Raw genomic sequence first — 20,834 nt, 5'->3', positions numbered from 1 at the left:
TAATGGTTTTGACAGTTCCAGAGCAGTTAGTGAGCGATAATCCATACTAGTAGCTATTCCCATCTCAAAGTACAACATCTGTTTGTAACTTTGAACTTCTTATTCTTGACTCTGAGAAAGTGGATATCTCACCTGATTTTCCCAAATTTATTGCAATGGGCCCCATTCTTCATGAGCTGGGAAGATTTTGTCCTTTAATATTGTATTTCTTAAGCAAACTGAGCTTGTCAAGATCCCAAGGACGATGATGAATAATTAGTGATTTGATCACATGAACACCACATCATCAAACTTCTGATGATTTTACATCTGTCATAATGTCTTCAGGAATAACCACCATTGGCTAGAAAGTATTTTTTGTTTCTAAAATATATGTCTGAAAACCAAAATCTGTTTATACTCTTTTACTGTACATATGTGTTTGTGTGTACGTGTACGTGTGTGTGTGTATGTGTGTTTTTTTTGGATGTGTGTGTTTTTTTTTACAAATTAACCAAATGCTTAATTTCATTGAATACATTTTGCTTTATAATAAATTTATATTTTGCACATGGATTATTTTTTTTCATCCAAAATCTGTGATAAAGAAAGCATACAATTGGTATACTCTTATACCTACCATGTTATTCCAACCATTTGGTTTGTCTCCAGCACCATCGTATTTTTGAATTTTTGCAATTATCTCACTGCCTTAATTAATCAGATCATGGGTCATCCCTTCACTCGCTATACAGCTATTGACACTTTACTTGCACTGTTTTTCACTTTTGATCATCTGAAAAGACTTGTTATTCAGCCTGTCAACACTCTACTCACACTACTTGTACTATCTTTGGCACTCTTAATTTCCCAGAATTATCTTGCAATGATCTCTCTGCCAATAAATTTGGTGCCTATGTGCTTCCCTCCATTTCACCTGATGACAGAGTAGTGCTCCAAAAGCTTGTGATTTCAAATAAACCTGGAGTGGCACGGTGGCTCAGTGGTTAGCACTGCTCCCTCACAGCATCACGGACCTGGGTTCGATTCCAGTCTCTGGTGACTGTCTGCATGGGTTTCCTCCAGGTGCTCTGGTTTCCTCCCACAATCCAACGATGTATGGGTTAGGTGGATTGGCCATGCTAAATTGCCCAAAATGTTCAGGGATGTGTTGTTTTGATGCACTAGTCAGAATAAATATAGAGTAGAGGGGATGGGTTTGGGTGGGTTAATCTTTGGAGTGTCAGTGTGGATTTGTTAGGCTGACGGGCCTGTTTCCACACTGTAGGGATTCTATTCTATTAAAAAAAACTGTTGAATATAACCTGGTGTCATGAGACTTCTGATGTGGCCATTTCAGAACTTGGGTACAATATCTTTATTTAAAACATTAACTTAAAATGCCACAGTAATCAGCTGACCACATGTGAAATAAACAAATTCATCTGAGCTGCACTGAGATTACTATTTTATTAACAAACATTGACACTAGTCCAAGCATTATGATATGCAAAGGCCCTTATCTTCTACTTGGAAAGGAACTTGCAGGTAGTAGTGTTCCCATGTACCTGCTGCTTTTGTGCTTCTAGATAGAAGTGGCCGTGGGTTTGGAAGATGCTGTTAGTGGATTTCTGCATTGCATCTTGTAGATACTGCTGCAACTGAGCATTGGTGGTGGAGGGATGGATGCTTGTGAATATGGTGATAATTAGGTAGGCTGCTATGCCCTGGATGGTATCAAGCTTCTTGAGTGATGTTAGAGCTGCACCCATCTAGGCAAGTGGGGAATATCCCATCACACCCCTGACTTGTGTGTTGTAGATGGTGGATAGGCTATGGGATTAGTGGGTTTTGAGAAGACTTGTAGCTGTGGTTGAGGTTCTGGATGTAGGTTTGCTCGCTGAGTTGGAAGGTTCATTTTCATATGTTTCGTAACATCTTCAGTGAGCCTCTGAATGAAGCCTTCATTCGGAAGCTCACTGAAGATATTACCTAGTACGGTGACAAAATGTCTGAAAATGAATCTTCCAGCTCAGTGCGCAAACCTACATCCAGAGGCTATGGGGTGTCAGAAGGTGAGTGACACTCTCTAGTATTGCAAGCCTCTGACCTGCTCCTACATATTTATATGGTGTTTCTGAACTTTTAATACATCAATAAAACTACGTTATTTTCTAAGGACATCCTTAAGATTTTAAACAGTATATTCATTGTTTTTTTCTTTTGTTAAGGACACTATCTTTTTTTTAACTTTGTACCTTTGAGTATAGATGCTTGACATCATATCTTCATTGGTTATAATTATATATTAAGTATAGATTAAAATTGCCCTTTTTTCCCTCAAGAAATCCCTTGTAATTGACTCCTTATTCATGCAGTGGACAATGAATGACATCTAAAAGCACATTGTGTTCCTATACTAACACTGGGCCAAAATTCTAGAACTCCCTGTTTAACAGCACTGTGGTACCTACTTTAGTAGTTCAAGAAAGTGATGCAGAAATTAGTAGCATGGTTCAGTTACAATGCAAATTTTTGTATTAAGGTCTAACTTCTGTTGGTGGGCAACCAGCTTTAGAATTATACAATTTCTTTGGATGTTTATCAATTATGATTGTAAGAAACAAATATATAATAATACTTGAACTGATCTATCTTGTAAATACTGAGGATTGATATGTAGAACTTTATGTATTACTCTCTGCTTAATCCTCAGTATTACTTTGACTTTGCTTTGTTTAATGCTGCAAATAACTTTGTAATCTATTTTCAGAACTAAAATAGCCACTCCAAACACACCAGCCATAGTCAAACATGTTACCCACCTGGAAGCATCCAAAATGTAGCCAGTCATTTAAAGGTGACTGATCGAATCAACAACACACAGGTAAGTTATGTGTATGATTGAATTAAGAATTCTGACTAAATAAGCAAAATCTGACACAATGAGTTCCTGTCTTGGAAGAATGGATATTAATAGATAGTCATGCACTGTAACAAGCCTTGCTTAGCTAATAGGAATCTAATCATGCACTGTTGCACCTCTGAGTTCAGGGAGATCAGTGGTTATGATTGGGAAAAGCTTCATTAAAGTTTGCTTTTCAATGGCATAGTATGCAGAATGCAGAGAAATTGAAGGAAAACTTTCAAAGAGACAGTATAATAGATGACAGAGGGTCAGTAGTCCATTGAATTGGCTGGGTCTACTGCCTTGTTAAGTGTCATTTCTGTTGTACTCATTTTGACAATTTAATAAATTGGTAAATCTTGTCTATATATACTTGTACCACCAATGGCTTCACACTGGGCCAGACCTCGAGTCTTACAATTAATATTCAATTGGATTTCAAAATCCCATAATTCAGTGTTTCACTAGCATCTTCTCAAGAGCAATGAAGGTTAGATAATAAATACTGGCCTATCCAGTGTAACCCACATCCCATGAATGAATAATAAAAAAAACACATTTGCCTCGTAATTGCCTTAGCTATTGCTTCATTAAAAGCCACCTGAACGTATTGCCTTCTTTGTGTGAGAGTCATTCTGCCAAATGCCGGGGTGATGACAACTTTTCAGGAACAGCAAGCTGAGAAACTGATTTTTTTGTATGCTTTCCAAATGTTCTTTAATCACACATATTGTTCTTTTGAAAGAACAGGTGTTAGATCTATAACACACAAGTGCTACTTTAATATTCCATATTCCTTTCTGAATAAATCAGATAAAACTAACAAAAAAACAAAAGACAGGCTTACTGATTATAAGGTTTAAAAGTATTCTCTGACCACTAGAGTTACAAATAATTTATAGAGAATAATAGCTGAGTGGGAATGGGTTGCAAGAAGTTATTCAATGGAACAGTTCGGATGATATTGTGAACTGCAGCAGTGAAAATTAAGTGGTTATCATCAAAAATGCTGAGATTATGTTACGTTTTGAGACATACTCCTCACCATCTGCTGCTTTTTGTAGTATATTTGATCCTTCCCTTTCTCTGTTTTGCTATTCAAATTAATTTTTGTTAGCACCATTCATCTTTGAAAGAAAGGATCTTATCTTCTACCATGATATGAGCTCAATAATGAGCTGCATCTAATTAGTTCTATCTGGTTTCACCAGTAAACATTAATATTCAATTGGATTTCAAAATCCCATAATTCAATGTTTCACTAGCATCTTCTAATTTCACTAGCATGGAGTCCTGCAAAATAGAGCTTCTCACATGAAGTCCTCTGATATCTTTAAGAGTCTGACTACCTCTAGCCAATCAATGGTGTCACTTCTCTTAACCACTTAACACCCTGAATGAGCGTCTTGAAAACTATCCACTTCTGGATTTAAGAGATTGATTAATGTCACAACTCCAGCTTGAGAAGTAATAAGCTTGACTTGATGAATATAAGTGGTTGCCGAGGCCATGAGGAATGAATCTTGAACAATTGTCACCTCAGCACACATTGATTGCTAGCATCATCTGAGGCTGAAGACACCCACTTGCAGTTCAATTTCCCATTTTATTTCAAGTATAATTTCATTTTTTGCCTGGCCTTGGGACCAAGTAATTGTGAAGGAGTATGCAAGCAACTGGGAGGGCAGCCCCAGCCTGAAAAATAAAAATCCAAATCTGCAAAAGGTCCAATCGATGTTAACCTGGGACAATAATCCATAGAACAATTATAGCACAGATGGAGGCCATTCAGTCTGCCATCTACATACTGTCTCCATGTAAGAGCAATTCATTAAGCCCCTATCCTTTGTCTGTACATCCAATTGCTACTTCTTTTTCAGATGATTATCCAGTTCCTTGTTATTGGAAACTGCTTGAAACAGCCTGCACTACACACTTAAGCAGTGCATCCCAGATTCCAGCCAATTGCAGCATACAAAAGATTTTCCTCATATCACTATTATGTCTTTTGTCGATTACGTTAACCAGCATCATCTAATTCTTGATCTTTCCTCCAATGGGAACAGTTTCCCCCCAATTACTCTACCTAGACCTCTCATGATTCTGAATACCTCTATCAAATCTTCTTTCAGATTTCTCTTCCTTAGGGAGAAAAATCTCAGGTTCTCCAATCCAGCACAAGTCCTGAAGAACTGGAGTAAACTGTAAAAAACTGCCATTTATGCTTTTAGCTTGATGGATTCTATTAAATCTGTATGAATTTAAAGGCAGTGACCAGAACAACTCTGTGGAAATCTAAGACCAGTGTGGTCAAGTGGCCAACAGCCTAAGCAACTAGGCCCAATGTAAAAGTGAATACTCTAAATTAAATACAGCTTCTGCAAGCAAGTCCTGATGGATGGAAAGAGGCAAGATTACAACAGGGTCAAAACCAACAGGGACCAGCTCAGGCACGTTTTCCACATCCAACAGAGGAGGTCAATCTTAACAATGAGAGAGTCTTTATGACCTGAAACCCATCAAGGGATACTTAGCCAGAACAATAGGGAGAGACACTATGTGCATTCAGTTTCAACCTTGGCACCTTGGAGTCATACCTTGAAAGGGGACATGTGCACCTGGGATAATCTGGCCTAAACTTACTGGTGCTGTGAGCTCCTTCCCCCATTGGCTGAAACTAGAGAACATTCCAGAAGGGTAAAGGGATAAAATCAGACAACTGGAGACGGCTCTCAGAGAAAACCCGACCGGCCTGCTGAGACCTGCCACCCAAGACAATGGAAGAAGGACATGTGCAAGCCACCTTCATACTTAGAAGATCCTGCGTGCTCTGTCAATGGAACTCAGTGAATTGAATTCAGCAGCCCAATCAAGTTCACCACAGTGAGGAGTATATGTGTTTTTCAGGCAGCCATCCTGGTTTATGGAAAAGTTGATTTAACTTGATGCATAAGACAGGGGGTGGCATGGTGGCTCAGTGGTTAGCACTGCTGCCTCATAGCGCCAGGGATCCGGCTTCAATTCCCGCCTCAGGCAACTGTCTGTGTGGAGTTTGAACATTCTCCCCGTGTCTGCGTGGGTTTCCTCCGGGTGCTCCAGTTTCCTCCCACAGTCCAAAGGTGTGCAGGTCAGGTGAATTGGCCATGCTACATAGTCGTAGTGTTAAGTGCATTAGTCACGGGTGAATGTAGGGGAATGGGTCTGGGTGAGTTGCGCTTTGGAGGGTCGGTGTGGATTTGTTGGGCCGAAGGGCCTGTTTCCACACTGTAGGGAATCTAATCTAATCTAAAAAAAGAAAGTTGTTTCCCTGACTTCCACGATAATCCTCAATCCACACAACTATGTACTCAGCCCCTCACTGTACTCCTTATACACTCACGACTGTGAGACCACATTCAGCTCTAACTCCACTTACAAATTTGCTGATTGCACCACTGTAGTGGGCAACAGCAAGACAGAGTACAGGAAAGAGATAGACAGCTTAGTGGCCTTATGTAAAGACAACAATCTCTCCCTCAATGTTAGCAAAATGAAGGAGCTGTGATTGACCTTAGGAAGCAGAGTGGAGGGCACACCCTGGTCTGGATCAATGGTGCTGAGGTGGAGGTGGTCAAAAGCTTCAAGTTCCTGGGAGTAAATATCACCAAACGTCTGTCCTGGTCCATCCACATCAACAGTCAAGAAAACATACCAACACCTCTACTCCCTCAGAAGGCGAAGGAAATTCGGCATGCCCATGATGGTTTTTACCAATTGTTATTGATGCACCACCGGGAATATCCTATCTGGATGCATTATGGCTTGGTATGGAAACTGTTCTGCCCAAGGCCCCTCCTTATTGCAGAGAGGCATGAATGCAGCCCAGTCCATCACAAAAATCAGCCTTCCTTCCACTTAAGGAGTAAATTATCGCAGATGTCGGAATCTGTACTGCAAACAAAAAAATGTTGGAGATCACAATGGGTCTGGCAGCATCCATGAGAGCAAGCTATTGTTTCAAGTCTAGATGACTCTTCATCAGAGCCTTCCTTTCATTGGTTCTGTTTATATTTCCCAATCCTCAGGACAGCAACCACATAATCGAAGACCCCTCCCACCCCAGTTATACTCTCTTTCACCGTCTTCTGTTAGGTAGATGGTACGTAAGCTCGAAAATATGTACCAACAGGTTCAAGAAAGGCTTCTTTGCTGCAGTTATCAGACTTATGAATGGACCCCTTATAGATTAGAGCTGATCTTTCTGTACACCTTCTCTGTAGCTGTAACACTATATTCTGCATTCTGTTCTATTACCCTGATGTTCTATTACCCTGATGTAAGGTATGCTTTGCCTGGATAGCTCACAGCACAATACTTTTCACTGTATCTCGGTACATGTGACAATAATAAATTAAATCAAATCAAATCAAATGCAAGTGTTTTATCAAATCCAAGTTTGAACAACAGTCCCCCATTTGTCTCAGAAGTTAACAGCACCTGTGTAAATGCATCTTGAGTAATAAACTAGTCGAAGAGTCTGTATAGAATATTTCATAAGCAACACTGTCCATCTGATTCTTTCTCTCCTCAGTTTTAGCAGAAATACAGACTTTTATGAAATGATTGAGCTAATGCCTCTCATTAAAATGCTGCTATATGCTAGTACCATTGAGGGCCATGGTTAAAAAATAAAATCAATTTAAAGTTTAAATGTGTACTATTTGTACCTTGAAATAATTCCATTAGTGTGAGGTGAGAAATCCATTATTACGAGGTGAGAAATGTAACTTGCTCAAGGGACCAGAGAGCAGATACAAATCTTGGAGGTGGGGGAGGGGTGTTGGTTAGCTCAGTTGCCTGGATGGCTGGTTTATGATGCAGAGTGACACCAACAGTATATGTTTAAATTCTGTTTCACTGAGGTCATCATGAAGGCCCCAGCTTTTTAATCTCATCCTTCATCTGAGGTGCGGTGACCCTCAGGTTAAACCACCGTCAGTTGTTCCTTTCTAATGAAAGCAGCCCTTTGGTCCTTTGGACCTTTGCGACTTTAGCTTTCCACTTGTTGAATAGAGCATGAGGGTGAAACACCTCATGGGTACAGCTAATATGTTTCGCAGAATAACATTGAATCCTGTGTTGAAATTAATGTTGACTTTAGCATAACTAACAATTAAAGCATTTTGGACTTTTTTCAAATTCTGAGTTCTATAATTACTTTAAACGTTGTTCACTGCATTTTAAAGATCAGGTGCTACCTGAATTCACTTGCTCAATTTCCTGCCATTTTTCCTGTGAATAAGTGGGGAATAAAAGTATGTTTATCGTGGCAAGATAAAGACATCAAAGTCATTTAGCATTGCTTTGATCACAGGGCAGTCACAGTGAAGAGTAATATTTCTTAAATTAGTGCTCTGCAGTATTGAATAGGTTATATGAAAGTAATATGTCAAGGGATTGTGATCAGAAGAAAAGCTTCAAAGCCTTCTTTCAGAATTTGCTCCCGTGATCAGTGAATTCAATAAGCCTGAGTTTCGGTATGCTAGTGAGTCACCAAGGGTGGTGAAATCTTTCTGGTCACTGCATGACTGGCATTCCAAATGTTCACTGGTGCAAAACTGTTTAGAGAACATGTAAAGAGATATCCGGAAGAATATAAGGATGTCATAGGTGTTTGGTGAAATAGTGTTGTGTTCAGAATTATATTAATGTCATCATTTTAATCATTTCCAAATAGAGCATTAAAAGACAAAGATAGAATAATAAAGGAGTAATTATTTGAGTCGGTTAAAAAAGGGAAATTGCAAGATGTCTGGACAGCTAAAATATATTTCAGGTGGATGTTAATTATATCGCAGAGGTGTACAGACTATTGTGGATTAGTTAAACATTTGTTTAATGATAAGCCATCATCAGTGGTGTAATCATTTACTTTTGCGAAATTGAATTGCTGAGTTGCTTCAATGGCTCATTGAGCAATAAAATGAACTAATGTCCCAAGATCAATTGGACACAAGAGCTCCAGAGGTGTGTCATAACATCTTTGAACAGTTGATTAGAAGAATATCTAGGAAGAGGAAGACCAGCCAGTGATCTCGCACTAAATACAATGCAGTAGTTTCAGTTCTTGACCTTGTGTGAGGTCAGTGCAGGTGTCACACTAAATAAACTGCTGCTGAGGTGCTCATTAAAACAAGACTTGTGAACCATACCACAGCACAGGAACAGAGAGAAAAAGAATTTCAGAAAAATACTGAAACCAATGGTGCATAGATCTATCAGCCACTAATGATGAGCAGTTATAATGATGTAAACTTGAAGAGAGAGCTAACAAATAACAGCTTTCCAGAATTCTAACAATGGAAATATAAACACTGGCAGGTTGGATTTCATCAACTCTGTGATGACTATGAGGTAGCCAGTAGCTAAGTTACAAAGAAAAAGATTCCAGTAATTTTTTGTAAAATCATCATTCCTATAATGTTACATATTTTCCAATTATTATTTTCTTGTTATTCAATCAAAAATTATCTTTAAATGATGAGTTTTAACTGGTTTAGGGAACTCTTTATATTTAAAAATGCTAAATCCACTTCAGTAAAATATCCTAGGGACTAGCTGCACCAAAGTATTCAGTCCTTAGTCAGTAGGTGATGGTGTTGGTAACAGTATATGCATAGGTCCATAGAAATCCATTGTATTTATGAGACACTGACTATAATTGTATTCTCATGTTTTGGAGTGCTGATGATTAGCCCAGATGTAAGGCAACCAGACTTTGTTTGTTGCAGGACTTTTGCTGAATTTTACAGGCATCAAGCAGAGTAACTGTTTACCATAAATGGTGTGTGTCTGCTGGAATTGCACTAGGATGAGGAGAATGTAAAAGGGCAAAGCAAAGTGCAGAGGTTCGCGCTCATTGTTCTCTCCAAGACATTTTGCCAGCTCACTTCAGTGACTGGATCAGGGAAATTTACCAGGAGTTAATAGTCTTAATAGTCATTCTTAGTAATTAATAATTCTTTGCCCACCCCACCTCTCCAAATCCCCAACATCTCAGCAACACAGTCATGCTGGCAGAAACAGCCGCCTTCACCAGCCCTCACATCATCAGGGAGCCTGATTGGCCCCACTACCCTCAGACCACATATGATTGGAAGAGCAGTGAAATAATATGGAATTCTCTTCATCCTGGTGCAGTTCCAGTAGATAGACACCATTTCTGGTAACTAGTTATTTGCTTCATGCCTGTAACATGCAGCAAGGCCCTGCAATGAACAAAGTCTGGTAGCCTTACCTTTGAGCATGTTGTCAGAACTCCAAACTTGAGAATACAATTATAGTCAGTGTCTGATAAATTCAATATATTTCTAAGGAGTTATGTATATACTGATACCATCACCATCACTGAGTGAGGACTCAATACCCCTTTCCAGTTGGTTCCTAGGACATTTTAGTTGGATAGATGACCATCCCAGTGAAACATACTCCTAGTAAACAGTCTCCTAGCTTCTTCAAGCATTGCCTCTTGTACCATTTTAAAACAGAAAATTGTTCCCTAAATCAGTAAAAACTAATTTTTTAAGGATAATTCTTGATTTTTGGAACAGGAAGACAATAACTAGAAAATTTGTACATTGCAGGAATGATTATTTTACAAGAAATTACTGGCAATCTTCTCATTTTGTAAATTAGCTATTTCCCCATAATATTATTCTAAAATTTCATCTCATGTCATGGTCCCTAGGGATGGAGCCTCAAGTTGCCACATATTCAACATATCTGGGCAATACTTCAATGCAACAAAGCAGACTTTCTAATGCATTCTAAATGCTTTATAATTTGAGTATGCAGTTCTCTGTTTTCTCATTCCCTTTGATGCTGATCTCCCAGTTGGGTATATCAGTTTAATGTTGGGTGCTTCCAAGTATTTGAGAGGAAACTTTGCCCTTGCATGAGAACCTACCAGCAAATTGTCATCATGATTTGTCATCTTAAAAGCTGAACTGCAAGTGCCATCAATTATACACTTTGTCATTTGAAATTCGAAACATAAAGATTTTGATCAGATTTTGATAAGGAAAGTTATGTTCTTTTGTAACACCTTAAAAATAACCAATAATATCATTATTTACAGAAAGCAATTTTAATCAGATGAAATTAGCTGCTAATCTGATTAAAATGCACGACGTAAGTAATGCTGAGCATCTAAGCTTTTTATTGACACGTCAACTAGTCTAAGTTAGGTTGACCATGGGATGGAAGAATGTGGTCTGATCCAGTACTGTCAGTTGGTGGGATCACATTAATAAAGAGGAATGGTAAGGAAGGGATACAATTAGGAATGAGGTGTTGAGTGGAAAAGAACGAATGTAGAGATGGACCAGGAATGAGGTCCTTTAAGGAGTTGTGACAATTGTATGTGCTTGTCATTCAATATAATCTACCACGAGGGAGTGCAGTGGAGTGAACAGGAAAATTTCCTAACAGCTGTGTTTCAGATTTTCTTTGTGAAAATAATTGGATTACTTTGGAGCATGTGTTTGGTTATAAAGTATTATATCATTATAATGAATGCTGATAAAAATAAATAGCCTTCTGCACTAATATGATCCTTTGTTATGATCCTAGCTAATGGCAAAAGCGAACAAGTCAGACACCAGAGTGAAATCTGACTTTAAATAGACTGCATGTTATTTATTTTCTTTTTGTTTATTTTGGAGATCGATTACTGTACACATTCACAAGAAGATGTCAGTGTGCTCTTAACAGAAGAACATAGGGGTTTGTGACACAAAAGAAAAATACTTACTATGTTACACTGGATAAGAATAATTAGAAACATCGCATTCCAAATATTAGAAAGAATGATTCTTCTCTTTAACCACACCATTAACCTCAAATAACACTTCAATATCACTGAGGCACGGCATGACTGTAACTGGTTTCCTTTGGGAAAATTTCTGCACATCTACCTGAGGCTATATTCTTTATAATAAGTTCATAAGTTCATAAGATATAGGAGCAGAATTAGGCTATTTGATCCATCGAATCTACTTCAATATTCGATCATGTCTGTTATGCTCCTAACCCCCATTTTCCTGCCTTGTCTCCATATCCCTTCAACTCATTACCAATTAAAAATCTGTCTAACTCCTCCTTAAATTTCCTCACTGTCCCAGCATCCACCGCACTTTGGGGTAGTGAATTCCACAGATTCCCAACCCTTTGGAAGAAGTAGTTTCTCCTCAACACTGTTTTAAATTTGCTACACCTTATCCTAAGACTATGACCTCTCATCCTAGAATGCTCCATAATAGGAAGCATCTGCTCCATGTCTATTTTATCCACACCTTTTATCATCTTGAATACCTCAATTTTATCTCCCCTCATTCTTCTAAATTCCAGAGAATATAGGCCTAAATTGTTCAATCTCTCTTCATATGACAAACACCTCATCTCTGGGATGAATCTAGTTAACCTCCTCTGAACTGCCTCCAATGCCATGACATCTTTCCACAAATAAGAGGACCAAAATCGTGCCAATACTCCAGGTGCAGAATCACCCAATACCTTTGCAACAACACTTCCTTACCTTCATATTCTATTCCCTTACCTACAAAAGCCAACATTCCATTCACTTTCTTTATTATTTGCTGTATTGCATGCTGGTTTTCTGTGACTCATGAATGAGTACACCGAGATCCCTCTGCACCAGAGCACCCGAAGTCTCTCTCCATTAGAATAATAAGTTGTCTTCCCATTTTTTCAACCCAAATGCATGAGTTCACATTTATCCATGTTAAACTCCATCTGCCACATTTTGGCCCACTCTCCTAGCTGATCTATATCTGTTTGTAAGGTTCTTATTTCCTCATTGCAATTTACGATCCCCCCTATTTTTGTGTCATCTGCAAAAATGGCTATAGACCTTTCTATCCCTGTGTCCATGTCATTAATGTAGATTGTAAATAGCTGGCATCCAAGGACCAAATCCGGTGGCACCCCATTAGTTACGTTTTGCCATTCATAAAAAAAAACATCCTAACTCTCTGTCTTGTGTCCATCAGCCAGTCATCAAACCAGGCTAATGAATTATCCTAATCACATATGATCCAGCCTTGTGAATTAACCTGTGTGGGGCACCTTATCAAACATCTTCTGGAAGTCAGGATAAATTACAGCATCCCCATTATCCAACTTGATTGTTACTTCTTCGACGAACTCTAGCAAATGAGTCAAACATGATTTGCCTTTTATAAAACCAAGCTGACTCTGATGGATAGCATTTTGACTTTCCAAATGTCCTAATATTACTTCCTGGATAATTGATTCCAACACTTTCCCAGTAACAGACACAGTAGCACGGTGGTTAGCACTGCTACCTCCCAGCGCCAGAGACCCGGGTTCAATTCCCACCTCAGGCAACGCTCTGTGTGGAGTTTGTACATTCTCCTTGTGTCTGTGTGGGTTTCCTCCCACAATCCAAAAATATGCAGGTTAGGTGAATTTTCCATGCTAAACTGCTCATAGTGTTAGATGTAGGGGTAAAATGTGGGGGGCGGGTTGGTGTGGACTAACTGGTTTGTAATTTCCCACATTTTGCCTCCCTCTCTTTTTGAATATTAGCCAATTTACAATCCACCATAACCTTTCCTATGTCCAGGAAATTTTAGAATATTGTAACCAATGAATCTACTATCTCTGTTGCCACTTCCTTTAATATGCTATGATGCAGGACATCAGGCCCGGGAGACTTGTCTGTCCTCAATCCTAGTAGTTTGCTTAGCACCTTTTCCCTGTCGATGTTGATTATTCTAAGTTCTTTCTTATCTCAGAGAGTCATTGAGTCATAGAGATGTACAGCATGGAAACAGACACTTTGAACCAACTTGTCCACACCGACCAGATATCCCAACCCAATCTAGTCCCACCTGTCAGCACCTGGCCCATATCCTCCCAAACCCTTCCTATTCATATACCCATCCAGATGCCTTTAAATGTTGCAATTGCACCAGCCTCCACCACTTCCTCTGGCAGCTCATTCCATAAATGTACCACCCTCTGTGTGAAAAGGCTGCCCCTTAGGTCTCTTTTATATCTTTCCCCTCTCATCCTAAATATCTAGTTCTAGACTCCTCCACCCAAAGGAAAAGACTTTGTCTATTTATCCTCTTCATGTCCCTCATGATTTTATAAACTCTATGAGGTTACCCCTCAGCTTCCGACGCTCCAGGCAAAACAGCCCCAGCCTATTCAATCTCTCCCTATAGCTCAAATCCTTCAACCCTGGCAACATCCTTGTAAATCTTTTCTAAACTCTTCCAAGTTTAACAACATCTTTCCGATAGGAAGGAGACCAAAACTGCATGCAATATTCCGACAGTGGCCTAACCAATGTCCTGTACAGCTGCAACATGACCTCCAACTCCTGTACTCAATACTCTGACCAATAAAGGAAAGCATACCAAACGCCTTCTTCACTACCCTGTCTACCTGCAGCTCCACTTTCAAGGAGCTATGAACCTGCACTCCAAGGTCTCCTTGTTCAGCAACACTCCCTAGGACCTTTCCATTAAGTGTATAAGTCCTGCTAAGATTTGCTTTCCCAAAATGCAGCACCTCATGTTAATCTATAGCCTCTGACTTGCCCATTCCAACAGGAATGGTACTATTGTCCTCCACTGTGAAAACTGAGGCAACATATTGATTCAGCATCTCTGCCATCTGAGTGTTCTCCACTAATAACTCTCTGGTTTCACCTTCCAAGAGACCAACATTCACATTAGTGGCTGTCTTTCCTTTTATATACCTATTGAAGCTTTTGCTATCCTTTTTGATATTTTGTACTAGATTTCTTTTGTAATTTACCTCAGCTCTTTTTATTAATTATTGGTATATTTCTGTTTATGTTTAAACGTTTCCTAGTCTTCCATCCCGCTAATTGGTCTTTGCAATATGGTATACCTTAGTTCTTGACTTTATATTGTCCTTGACCTCCTTGTTTAGCCATGGATTTTTTTTTATTGCCCTGACCACCTTTCTTTCTCACTGAGATATATTTTAATTGTGAGGAATTGAGTAGCCTCTTAAAGATCTACCACTGCTCATCCGCTGTCTTACCACTTAGCCTTCCTGCTCAATCTGCTTAGACCAAATCTGTCCTCATGACTATATAATTGCCTTTGTTTAATTCCAGAACACTAATGTGGGATTCCATTTTCTCACCCTCAAACTAAATTTTGAATTCTATCATACTATGGTCACTACTCCCTAGAGGATCCTTAACTATGATGTCATCAATTAATCTTTCCTCATTACACAATGCAAAATCCAGAGTAGCCAGTTCCCTGGTTAATGTCTCTTTCTGAGACTCCCAAAACAAACTGCTAATTTGCCTATGTATTATTTATCATGGGTTCCCCTAACTCATATTTTCAAAGGTCTCACTGGATGTACTTGTTTCTGACACTTTCCCAAATTTTCTACGCTGAAGTTAATTTCTCAGGACTGCTCCCCAGTCCTGGCTGTTTGGAAACTTTATTAACAGTACTTCTGCTGTTATGGACCTTTTCTCTCTGCATGAAATTGCTTCTGGCTTCTATCATTCTCAAATATAAATCAGCTAAAGCCTGAACAATTATTTTCTCAGATGGTCTCTCAAGCTAAAATCACATGATATCCTTGAAATGCTTTTTTGAACTCACCATTCAAAGTTATTTTCTAACTTATAAAAAAAAACAAATCTGACTTTTCCAGGACTGATAACTTAAATTCCTTATCTCCATCACTTTGAAGTCCAATTTCTGAAACAGTATGAATATAATACAAACATTCATCACATCTTGTTTCAATGCCTTTTTCTCATCGCAATAACAGAAGACGCTTTTTCACAATGTGGATATATAAATTCTCCAGCTCTCTATTTCTTAATATTTTTTCAGCCCATTTATGATACTGCCACATTAGAAAGTAGAAAAACTCTCAGAAAAACTGAATGTGAATCAAATTCAAATTGCATTAATGGAAGCAGGGAGATTTTATGTCCTTCTTTTTGCCTTTTTTGTACAATATAGTCAATGATTTAGAAGGCAAATCAAATCCATCTGATGCATTTACCACTTCATTGAAGAGATATTAATCTTATGTAAATAGAATTTATTTTAAATATGAGCCATCAAACTTCTACCTTATTAATGTTGATGCATGGGCATTGTTTTTAAGGTGGTATTTATTGTCTAATAAATGTCATTCTTGTCAGTAAAGCCAACATTGATTTTATAAAAGAGCCTAAGTTGATCTCACATGTAAACTGGCATAAAGTAAGTATTTTTCTTCAGAATCAATCCAGTTTCAACATAGATTGAAGCTAATCGGTAATGTATGGAGCCCTCCAGATTTAACAACACAGGGGGGCCATTGGCTTTGTTTTAAGACTGAGACAAACATTGTATGATATATTGATATATCCTAATTACTGCTCACCATGTTTTATGGGTGGTTGGACTCTCGGCCACCATAAAGCAGATTTTCTGCCACCTCCTTCTTTTAGGATGAGAGCCACTGGGCCTGCTTTGTCTCATGTGAAAGAGAAAAAGCACAAGGCAAGATAAGTGGGTTAGTAGCTGAATGTGCAAGTGTGTGAATGGTTCGGCGAGGTAGGTCAGCAGGTGAGGGGGTAGGAAGATTGGGGCTAGTTGGATGGTTGCGAGGGGGATAGATGGTTGATCAATGGGATATTTGGGAGGAGATTAGTCAGGCCTTGTTGGGGTGTTAGTTGGGTTGGCTCAGGAGATAGTTGGATGGCCATAGAGGTAGATGAGCTAGGGGAATAGTTGAGTGGTCAGGAATTTGGTTGTTAATGTAGGTTTTAAACTGTCTAATATTTCCTAGATAGCTAGACAAATAAATCATATTTGTCTGGCTTGAGCCTCACACTCTAAGTTCAGAAACATTTGAGAACAGACCTTGGAAGCATAGAGTCAGCTCACTAGAACATCTGAAGCAATTCTGACATAAGTCTGCAAATTAGGATTTTCACAGGCTCTTGATGAGCTTCTCCTGTCTTATATGATGTGGCGACAGGAAGTTCTGAGCCTTCATATAGTTAAGTGGTGGTTATGGCGTAAACAGAAACCTGCCAACTCTTGTGGGAGCTTCAATGCTTCCTTATTGAGAAAGAAGGCAAGGTCCCTGTGCTGATCCACTCCACATCACATTCTATCAGCTCGTGATAAGTAGAAGGAAGCTCATCATACATTTACATTGTGCTGTATTAACTTCTCAGTGCAAATGTTTCACAACTGTCTTTTTATTCTATTATTGTTTTAGTTTTTATTAATTTTTTAAATTGTCACACATGATTACTGTTTTAATTGCCTAATTGTCTTGTCATTTACATTTTAGCATCCTCCTAGGTTTGCACACATACTAAAGAGCTTTACAAAGTAATGTCCAGGCCATATAAACTATCTCACTGTTCATTCATAAATGGCACAGGTGCTTCATACTTGTACGATTCTGTGGAAGAAATCATAAACTCAGAGATTATTTCCTGCCCGTTGGTCATCGATCACAGAAACATAGAAAACAGGTGCAGGAGTAGGCCATTCTTTAAGCCTACACCACTATGATCATGGCTGATCACGTAATTTCAGTATCCCATTCTCACTTTCTCTCCATACTCCTTGATCCCTTTAGCTGCAAGGCCCATGTCCAGCTCCCTCTTGAATATATCTAACGTACTGGGCCCAGCAGCTTTCTGTTCCATGGACAACACTTGGGCAGCATTACAGAACTTTTCCCTGTCTTAATTGCTCATCCACAAAATTTACATTGAATTTTATTCTACAGGAATGAATAATACATCTACTATGCACTAATTAACAATAAAAATACCATAGATGTTTAAATTATCTGCAATGGACAGCCCTCATATAGAAAGTTGCAGAGTTTATTGGAATTACATTGAGGATTTATCTACCGTTATGGAAAAAGGAAAATGCCTAACTAAATAGACTTCTGATAGTCCATTATCACTGCTGACAAAATCTTTGTGCTTTAACATTCTAAAGCACTGCCCAAAAGGCAGAACACTAGAAGTCTCAACCACTATACATAATGAAGTATTCACATATCTTCAGGGTATAAAAGGCAGTTAATTAGTTGTCAGATACCAATGTTCTGATGTAAAACCTGACAGTATTTTCACAGTGTGAACTCATTGTGACATTTTATACCGTACGGTAATGAATGAACGATGAGCGATCAACAATATCTTAGAAGTACCTTTGCATGCAGGTTTTGTTCTGCAAACAAATGAGCTATTCAGTCAGTTTACCGCTTCTTTTAATATTTCTTTGCAGAGGCCATTGGTTAATGCGGAGCAAAGAATGATTTCAGCATACAGCGGCTGGAATCATGGACAAGACTTTTCCAGTTGGATTCAGGGCAATGCAGAAGTCACAGATGAAAGTCAAAAGGCCATTGTTGCATGCAGTGAAAGACCTGGAGGCAACTTGAAAATTACAGTCAGCCACAGATAGTGGTACTCAATACACTATTAGCTAGCTGAATTGGCTACTGGTTGCTCGTGAGCAAGACGCCCAACTGACAACCCCCACAAATCCTCCCCTATCCCAGGGAGAATGGCCTGGGGGATGGTTCCAAAGTAGTTCCCAGTTGGTGATGTAAATTGTCCACCATCTCCTGCCTACATGTCATGAACAGTTCCTCACATGACAGATCGTAAGCGCTTCAGCAATGAATCTTTCTCTTTGCAAGAAGTCAGTTCAGCTTCACCATTTGGGTTGATTAATTCTATGAGGTTAAGATGCAAATTAAATCTTACAAGTTAATCACCCCAACAGAGCACATGTCTGGATTTTGGGAATTTGATTCACAGCCTACGTGATTCCTACCCATTCATTTCAATTGGTGATCAATGGCATGTTGTACAACCTCTGAAATAAATGCACTCATGTCTATGCCCAAACTAAAAAAGAAAGACTATATTGAAAGCATTAACTTGGAAATCTTTCCCCCATGAAAATCTTTTCCTGTTGAATTTTACTTTGATATTTGTGAAATGAATTTCCTTTATAAATGATAGGTTCCTGCATATATTGGGTATATGCATATTCATATTTGACAGAGGATGCAGTGAAAACTAATGATTTGTACTACACTGTAACTCATTTACATGTATTATGTTAGCATAATAGCTATGAATTTTTAAAAAGCTTCTGATGAATATACATATCAGTTGCCCTGGATTTATACCTTATTGCAAACCTGAGCTGTCTGGGAAAATACATTAGCTTGCATATAGCAAAATCTGAATGAATGTGCAGCCTGATGCAGGTCAATACACAGGTTTAATTTTTCACAATGTTCTGATTTTTAGTTAATTTAATGGTTTATTTTGTAATGAGATGCTGTAATGAAACAAAATTCAACATGATGGCTAAATAAAATCAGTTCATGGCTATAATACATGATTTTCTTATCGAATCAAATCTCTAAGAATGTAAAATACATGAAACCCACCATTGCCCCTTGTACTGACTGTCTGCAACAGAATCTCAGGTAGTTATTGCTTATCCTTAAGAACAATCTGAGCAATGCTATAAAATGTAACCAACCTTTGCCATTCAACTATTATTGAAATAAACGTATACAAAAAATAAAATGGTGCCAGATTTTTAAAAAATTCATTCACATGATGTGGGCATTTAGCTAGACCAGCATTTATTGCCCATCCCTATTTGCCCAGAGGGCTGTTAAAATTCAACCACATTGCTGTGGGTTTGCAGTCACATATAGGCCAGACTAGGTAGGATGGCAGTTTCCTTCCCTAAAGAACATTAGTTAACCAGATAGGTTTTTCCAACAATCGACAATGGATTCATGGTCATCATTAAATTCTTAACTCCAGATTTTTATTAAATTCAAATTCCATCCACTCCCCAGACCATCAGTGAGTTTCTGGATTAATAGGCTAGCAATAATACCACTAGGCCATTCCCTCCCCTTGGTTTCTTTCTGTGGTTTCTTTCAATAATCTTTTGGCTTACTTGCTTTGGATTTTAAGGGCTAGAATTCCATCAGTATGGCAGGAATTAGGACATGACTTGGAAATTTTGCCTACTTTCAAATTTCCTAAAACTTTTTCATCCTTTTCAATGACTTCTGATGTCACTCACATTGGGACCATATTGTCATGGCTTGGAGGGTCTTGAAAACCTAATCTGCCATATTGAAAGCACCAGAAACTCTGTTTTAGCAATTAACACAATGGCACTGCTGTCACATCTCAAATAACTTGTAGGATTTCCCCGCTCTCCCCCCACACCCGATCTGCCCATTGCCCCATATGCCTGAAATGGCTGGTGTCAAACATTAGGCCAAGAGTTCCAGATTGGTGCTCAGCCATCATTCTCTTTGCCCACATGACTCCACCAAGTTCAATTTTGACACTGCAAAACCTGATTCCATAACTCCAACAGGACAAAACACTGCGCTGTGTACTTTGAAGGTTCACCCACCATAACTAAAACTCTGAGATCTGAAAGTACGCCATTGCTTACAGATGCTGCAGATGTTTACAACCTCAGCTGGGATTAGTGATGCTCAATTAGGCAGAAGAAGGTTTATTCCCCTTAATACCATTAGCTGTTCCACTTTCTGTCTCATTTGGAGAAACAGTACTCCAAGAGTTGCTTAAGAAAGTAGGGTGCAGATATGGTGGACTGTTAGCGCTCTCACTTCTGTCAGAGTTTGGGGTTCAAGTCCCACTCCAGAGTTATTGAGCCCAAAACCTAGCCTGACAATTTGCAGCAATGCTGCACTTTTGGGGTGTCCCCTTTCAGATGTGGCACTAACCATTAAACAGCACCTGCTCTTTCAGCTAGACAAAAAATGGATCAGAAAACATTCTTTGAAAGATGATCAGAAGAATTTCTGACAA

The 20,834-nt window shown here is 38.8% G+C and overlaps 1 long non-coding RNA gene across 1 annotated transcript in view; it reads left to right on the top strand.

The window, feature by feature from the left end:
* The window catches only part of LOC122549399 (uncharacterized), a 61,589-nt gene extending 42,181 nt beyond the window's left edge, over positions 1–19,408 (top strand). Inside the window, exons 2-3 of the long non-coding RNA XR_006311519.2 lie at positions 2,753–2,866; positions 18,232–19,408. This is a non-coding gene — a long non-coding RNA (uncharacterized LOC122549399). The remainder of the gene's footprint in view (positions 1–2,752; positions 2,867–18,231) is intronic.
* The last annotated feature ends 1,426 nt before the right edge of the window (positions 19,409–20,834 follow it).

This window comes from Chiloscyllium plagiosum, unplaced genomic scaffold (assembly GCF_037043375.1).
Source record: "Chiloscyllium plagiosum isolate Xiang-an unplaced genomic scaffold, Cpla_swu_hap1 HiC_scaffold_1, whole genome shotgun sequence".
Classification (NCBI taxonomy): Eukaryota; Metazoa; Chordata; class Chondrichthyes; order Orectolobiformes; family Hemiscylliidae; genus Chiloscyllium; species Chiloscyllium plagiosum.
The sequence above is the reverse complement of the archived record's forward strand: the minus strand, read 5'-3'. Positions and strand labels throughout refer to the sequence as shown.